Raw genomic sequence first — 8,051 nt, 5'->3', positions numbered from 1 at the left:
TTTTTTTTTTTCGCCTGTTTGCTGTTTTTTGTAAAAAAATAAATAAAAAAAAAATGGCAGTTTGCGACGCTATTTGAATACAGCTCTTAGGGGGAGATGTACTAAGCTTTGGAAAGTGATAAACTGCTAACCAATCAGCTCCTAACTGTCATTTTTCAAACACAGCCTGTAACATGAGTGGCTGGTAGTTTATAACTTTCCAATTGATCACTTTCCAGAGCTTAGTACATCTCCCCCTTAGTATTAATACTATGCATTACAAGGACAAGATATATGACTGGTTACAAATAATGAATAAAGGTTTTATGCTATATCAGTGTAACTATACGGGTCATTTGCACATAGTCATGGCGGACATGTTATGGGCTGCACCAATATTCAGCCTACCAGTTCACTAAGAACAATTTGAGATCACTCAGGAATGAGGCAAAACTGTCTTAACTTTATGATGTAGCTGGTTCCTACTTTATTTATAGGCTGTTTTTTTTTTTCTCACGATTCTCATCACAGTACACAAAGTAGCTGTGACAACTGTGTGTTGGTGTTGGGTACACCTTAATACTCTAGAGGAGAGACTTCTATTTCTATCTTGAAATAATATTATTCAGCTAGATGTTGAGACATCTTAAATATGTATTTTATAAACTAGTCAAAAGCAACTTGGGTCTCCAGATTACAACTGAACCACTTTAGACTTCCAGGTCTGCACCAGGCCAAATTATGTGGATTTCTGTAATGCATCATAGTTTTGACAGTCAAAAATACTGATTCAGTCACACAGACCTGTGGAAATAAGAATATCCTAATTTACATTAGGCCCTCCAGTTGTCCAGACAGACTGCATTAATGGTTCAGACTAAACAAGCATTTAGCAACTTTCCTGCATCGGTTTAGGAAATGTATCTCACGCATGCTATTTGGGGCTACACTTGCTATATTGCCCACAGTACAGCCCTTTAATATGACACGTAAGTAGTTCATGTCGGCCTAGCTGTATGCTGAAATGTAGGGATCGGAGAATTGTACCGTCATGCTAAATCACATTCCAGTTATTTTGGGGGCTTCTTTAAAATGGTTCAATATGGGAATAAAATGAAAAACACAAACTTGTGGTATACATTGAAATTGAGTTTCTAATATTGTAATGCTTTAAGTAGATTGTTTTTTTTCCTGTTTCTTTAATATCCTTGCCTGTGTCTGTTTGTTTGAAATACAGATAGGATATTATTGCCTTGACCAATGTTTATATAAATGGTTCAGGGATGAAAATAAAGCCTTTGTGCCTGGTATACCCTAGTAAGACCAAGTATAATTCTGTGCATGTTTGGATAATAAAATACTCTTTCATACTAGTTGTATGTGCATTTGTAAAAACAAATATATAATCTTTAATTCCTTCATTGATACACATTACATTGAGTCACCTGCTTTAGTGCCTCTGTTGCCTATACATGGACACAATTTCTTGGGGTATTTTGCTGTGTAAATGGTTGTGGAATGGGTACATATCCTAAGCCTAGAAGCCTTTACACTGGTATAAAGTACACTATGAGATATGAACAGAGTAAGACTAGATACTGATGCTGTCACTCAGCATTATAAATAAAGGCACTGACTGTCACTGATATATATGTGTTTTGTTGTAAAGGGGCTCTTCATCTGTGCACTTAATTATCAGATACTTGAGTTGTCGGTAAAAATTGGAATTGGGGCCAGGATTGCTATACGATGGAGCACCATACTGCCGCATGTGCATAGCTGTAGTTTAATGTGTTTAAACAGACTCCACCCTTCCTTATGCTGGGTACACACCAAACAGATGAAACGGCGGACTGAGCTGCTGATTGGGTAAGCTGTACACCCTTACCAGTCGCCCGCTCTTTATGTTGGGCCAGACATCACAACTGGGCACACATTTAAATTTGCCCACCTAGTTGTGATGTCCATATTGGCGGTTCCTGCAGCCAGTATACGGACGGTCAGTAGGCCTCCCGTGCACACAGCCAGACATACCAATATATATCTGCAAGATATTGGCATCGGCTCTGCTGCTGGGCTCACCTAAGTCTGCGAACAATTTCACAGACATATCGGGTGTACATGTCCGTTGGTCCACTACCGCTATATCGTTCGCCGGTCGAATTATATAGCGAGTGACCTAGAGCCTTTGTGCTATCAGTGCTTGCCTAGAATACAGAGCTGTAGAGAACAAGGTGGAATAGAAGCATAGGGGGACAGATGGTAGGACAATATCTGGCATATGTGGAACTACAAAGAGTACTGAACCTTTTCTTGTGGGCATTTCCAGGTGTTTTGTTCTGTCTAACTATATGCCCATGGTCATTTGGGGTTGTATTAATAGATTTGGCAGGAAGTCGTAATATGCTGGTGATTATATGTGTGCCGTGCTAATACATGCCAGTGAATTAATGTGCCAGTGGTCATTGTACTGTAGTAATATGGGGATGATTTATCTAGTTTAATTTTCCTGCCAAAGCAAAATTGTACGCCTGTAAAAAATGTAATCCTAAATTCACACAGGCTCATCCAGAAGGGGCTCTTTTATGCGAGTTATGCAACTCTGAGGAAACCACTCTGGGGGGGGGGGTCTACCAAGGTCTAGGAACACTCCTCCCCTTGGTCTACACTAGCTGGGTCATGGCTGATCTCTCTGCAGAACTAGCAAGAGTCCCGCAAAGAAAGGGAGGCTTCTCGGGAAATTGCTGAGCTGGCGTGGGCTCAGGCCTTAGCGCGTTCTTTGGAAAGTTTAGTTCAGGTGGTGGGTTCTGGTTCACAGGTCCAGGCAGCGCTACCTCAACCTACGACCAGGAAGAGAGCTGTACCGGCGATTCTGCAGTCAGACGAGTCAGAGGACGACCGAGGGTATCTGGTAGACGAGGTTGATCTCCTTCAGGATTCAGAGGAAGAGATGCTTCTGGATGGTCCTCAGGAGCTAGACACTCTCATTCTTGCCGTATGCCAGGTACTTAAAATTTTGGATGAGGTGTCTCCGGCTCCGACATCTCCGCTAAACCGCAAAGATCTGCTATCACATTTCCTATCTCTCAGGAAATTGATGATCAGTTGGCTGTGGCATGGAAACATCCGGACAAGAAGTTCTAGATGTCTAAGCGTCTTCTTTCATCCTATCATTTTCCCTCAGATAATAGGACTCGATGGGAATCTCCTCCAATGGACTCCTCTGTGTCCCGTCTCTCCAAGAAGACTACCGATCCAGTTCTGGGAGTTATTTCGTTAAAAGAGCCTGCTGACCGTAAGTTAGAAACAATTTTGAAATCCATTTACACCGTAGCGGGGATTCTCCTTCGTCCGGCCTTGGTAGGATCCTGGGTCAATAAGGCTATTTAACAATGGGCTGAAAAGTTAGCAAGGGGTTTGTGTTACGGAACGTCAAGATTAGAACTCCTTACCCTAGCGGAACATATTAGAGAATCAGCCATCTATCTTGGTGAGCCTTCCAGGGATGTAGGTTTACTTGGGTCCCAGATTTCAGCCTCGGCATTAATGGCTCGCAGAGCTCTCTGGCTTTGTTCCTGACAAGCTGACGCCGAATCAAAGAGGGCGGTGGAAGCATTGCCTTTCATCGGGGATATTCTTTTCGGAACAGAGTTGAATAAGTGGATCTCTCAGGCCACAGGAGGCAAAACCACTTTTCTACTGTCATCCTCGTCAGCCCCGTTACCACAAAGGACTTATTCTGGAACTTCTTTTCGCTCCTTTCGGGTTCCCGCTAAGTTCCGAGGTCGTGCAAGAGGCTGCTCTGTGGCTTCACAAGGAACAAGAGGAAAAGGAGGTGCAGCTGTCCCCCCTCGCCGTCAGGACACAAAACCGGTTGACAAGCCTGTGGCATGACTGGCTACCAGTCCACCTGGGGTTGTCCATGGTGGGAGCTCGTCATTCTGTGTTCAACGAAATGTGGTTTCAAACTTGTTCCAATGCCTGGGTCCAAAATCTAGTTTCACAAGGTTACCATATAGATTTCTCGATCCATCCTCCTCATCGTTTCTTCGCAACCAGACTTCCAGCCCTGAAGAGAAGGGTATTACAGCAGGATATCATAAGGCTCCTAGAGTCAGAGGTGGTGATTCCGGTACCAAGACACCAGTGGAATCACGGCTTCTATTCAAATCTTTTTGTGGTCCTGAAGCCGGACGGCTCTGTTCGACCTATTCTGAATCTGAAGTCGTTAAATCCTCACTTGACATTCTTCAGATTCAAGATTTAATCTCTGTGCTCGGTAATAGCAAGCCTGGAGCCAGGGGAATACCTGGTGTCTTTGGATATCAAAGACACTTACACATTCCCATCTGGGAGCCACATCAAGCATTTCTCAGATTTGCCATTCATGATGCACACTATAAGTTTCGGGCTTTTCCATACGGACTATCCTCAGCCACCAGAGTATTCACGAAGAACATGGCCACCATGGTGGCTCTTCTTCGTCTTCAAGGGGTAACTATAATCCCGTATCAGGACGATCTTCTACTCAAGGCTCTGTCCCCAGACCGCCTTCTTCTAGATGTATCTACCTCTTATCACCTTCTGCTTCAGCACGGCTGGATTATCAATTTTCCAAAGCCGCAGTTGGTTCCTTCACAGCGTCTATTATTCCTGGGGATAATTTTAGACACTACTCTTATAAAGGTGTTTCTTCTAGAAGACAAGGCTGCGGCAATCAAGGAATTAGTCAGACTCGTCCTTCAACTCCAGAGAGTCTCCGTGCATCTTTGTATCGGACTGCTTGGCAAAATGGTAGAAGCTTTCGAGGCCTTAGAGTTCAGTCGTTTTCACTCTTGGACCTTCCAACTGGACCTCTTGTCCCAATGGTCGGGATCTCATGTCCACATACACCGCTTGGTGCGGCTGTCTCCAGAGACGCGGATCTCCCTTCTTTGTTGGCTACAGTCAAACCACCTACTGGCCAGGAAGCGCTCCGGTCTGTGGGACTGGGTTATTCTGATGTCAGACGGCAGTCTCAGAGGCTGGGGAGCAGTGGTGCTGGACAATCATTACCAGAGCCGTTGGACAGGTCAGAAGGCCCTTCTTCCGATAAATGTTCCGGAACTCAGGGCAGTTTACAACGCCCTTTGAGACTCCTTTCCTCTTCTACGAGGGCTGGCCATTTGAGTACAGTCAGACAACGCAACCGTGGTGGCTTACATAAATCGACAGGGAGGAACTCTCAGCTGGGGAGACATGAGGGAAGTTTCCCACATTCTCTGTTGGGCAGAAGGGCACACCACAGCGCTATCAGCCATATTCATTCCAGGTGTCGACAACTGGGAAGTAGATTACCTAAATCACCAGGATTTTCATCCAGGGGAATGGGATCTTCATCCTCAGGTTTTCCAGGAATTAATTTAGCGATGAGGCAGGCCCCAGATCGATCTTATGGTGTCCAGACAGAACGATCAGCTCCCTCATTATTGCTCCTGCACCCGGGATCCGCAGGAGTTGGCGGTGGATGCACTGACGGCTCCAAGGCCGTTTCAGTTTATCTGTTTCCATCTTTTCCTCTTCTGCCTCGAGTTCTCAAGCGGGGTCATTCTGGTAGCTCCAATTTGGCCTCGCAGGGCCTAGTTCTTAGACCTACAAATGCTTCTCGCAGCAGATCCTTGGTTCGTCCGGACCTTTTTCAAAAGGGTCCTTTTCTCTATCCCACCTTACACAGACTGCGTTTGATGGCGTGGCTGTTGAAACCGTGATCTTGAACCGGAAGGGTATTCCACGGGCAGTTATTCCTACCATGATCCGGGCTCGGAAACCTGTGCCCTCGGCCCATTATTACCGGATTTGGAAGGCCTATGTGGCATGATGCGAAAGACGGGGGTTTCATATCTTCTTTTCTCTTTCATGCCGCTCTCCCTATTTGATTTTTCATGCGGCTCGGGCAGTCCTGCGTACTCGCCCTGCCTTCTTGCGTAAGATGGTTTCTTTTTTTCATATTAATCAACCTATTGTGGTTCTGGTGTTGCAGGAGGACCTTCCATCCTCCCGTTCCTTGGATGTGGTGCGCGCCTTACGTATATATGTCAGATGGACTGCTACGTTGCTCAAGTCTGATTCCTTGTTTGTTCTGTATGTAGCGGCTAAACAAGGGTGGCCTGCTTCTAAATAGGCTTTGGCACGTTGGATACGACTGACTATTCGCCAGGCTTATTTAGCAGCTTCTCTGTCCCCACCAGCTTCCATTTCAGCGCATTCTACTCGCTCTGTTGGGCCATCTTGGGCAGCTGCCCGTGGAGTTTCTGTTTCTCAGCTCTGCCGAGCGGCCACTGGCCCAGAGACTCGCACGTTTGTTCATTTCTACAGGTTTGACACTTTTGTGGCTTCTGATCTCCGTTTGGCCGTTCACTTTTGCAGGTGTCCCAGCGCTTTCCCTCCCGTCTGGGTGGCTTTGGGACGTCCCCACAGTCATGACTACAGTATCCCCTGTGGAATCAAAGAAACAGATATAATGATGAGTACCGAAATCCTGTTGTTATAATATTCTTGTACTCACAGTAACCTTATGGCTTCCACAATTTTGCTTTGGCAGCTACAGGAAAATTAAACTAGATAAATACAGAATGTATTGACCACCATTCTGTGTGCATCTGACACCAAAATCTTCTGGCATCATTTTGACGAGTCTCTCATGACTTCTCTTATACCCCTTTCACACACAGCCTAAATACCCAATTTCTTGGTTGTGCACACGCACCGACCCGGGTCAGGACTATGCGTGAAAGGAGCCGAACTGGGTTGGAGTCCCGGGTCTGCGACCCTGCTCGGTAGCAGGGTTATTCCAAGGTCCTACCTGGGTTGTCTCTAATCTGACTGGCATACCCAGGTCACGATGACCCGGGTCATGCCTAAAAGGACCAGATTGACATCTCCAAGTGTCCACTGCTGCCTGATGGAAGACCCGGGTCTGGTGTGAATAACCTGTGTCATCACCCATGTGTAAAAGGGGTAGCCCGGCTTCAACCCATGCTCTGTGTCCTGGATCTGAGCTAGGTTAAAGCTGGGACTTCATGTCTGAAAGTGGTGGTATTAGGTTTTTATAGACCAAACTGGGTAGCGCAGGTTGGTGGTCCTGTGCCAAATCAAATAGCTTATGTGATGGGCAAAACCAGTACCGGTGAACCAATCACAAAATACGTGACCAAACAGTAGCGCAACCCTGTCCACCACATAATAGAACCTAGGAATGGCAGTTTAGCACAATTTGCTTAATTATTTTGCTGAATTTCACAATAAGAGGCTTTTGGCCTACGAGTGCTGTGAAAAAACGCTGATACTTTAGGGCGACGTGATTCAGAAAAGTTTAGCAACCATTTGTATAGAGTGTCAACCTACTGACCAGTGTATAATTCCAAGGAGAGAAAAGCGGGTTGTTGACTATTTATTAAATATATGGATTTTTAATTCAAGAAATATGTACAATGCTGTCATTTCAACTGTACCTCCCAGCATGATGATATGATAGAAGTCGACATATTGTCTCTGGTGGCTCAGCGGTGACTTACCTGCTCCTGTTGCCTTCAGCGATATCTTCCAAGTCCTAGCAGTCACGTGACTGTCAGTTCCGGCTGATTCATCTGCTGGCGCAGCATTACGGTAAGTACGCTGGCCCTAATCCCTAACCCTCCTGTCCCACAGCCTAACCATAACGATGACATTGCAGCTGTGACATTATGAACTTATAGACATTCTGAGTATGTTGACATGCTATCTGTTGACATTTTAACAATGTCATCATTATGGTTAGGCTGTCGACATTGTATTGTTGACCTATAGACTGCATCTCGATTAGCTGCGTTTGCATTACTCTTGCTAATGGTTTCCCTCTATTAAAATGTCTGATACATTTACCTTTATAGATTTAGGGGTATTTAGTGTAATAGCCTGTGACTTTCAGGCATCGGTGAGATCCCGGTGAGTTTGGCCAATGTTTTACAGTGGAATCATTAAAAAGACTAAACCAGGTTGGTTTTGTTTTTTTAATATTTACCACTGTAAGCTATCGCTCAGACATGCCGTGATCT

This window comes from Taudactylus pleione, unplaced genomic scaffold (genome assembly GCF_031769625.1).
Source record: "Taudactylus pleione unplaced genomic scaffold, aTauple2 ptg000296l, whole genome shotgun sequence".
NCBI lineage: Eukaryota > Metazoa > Chordata > Amphibia > Anura > Myobatrachidae > Taudactylus > Taudactylus pleione.
This window is presented reverse-complemented; position numbering follows the sequence as displayed.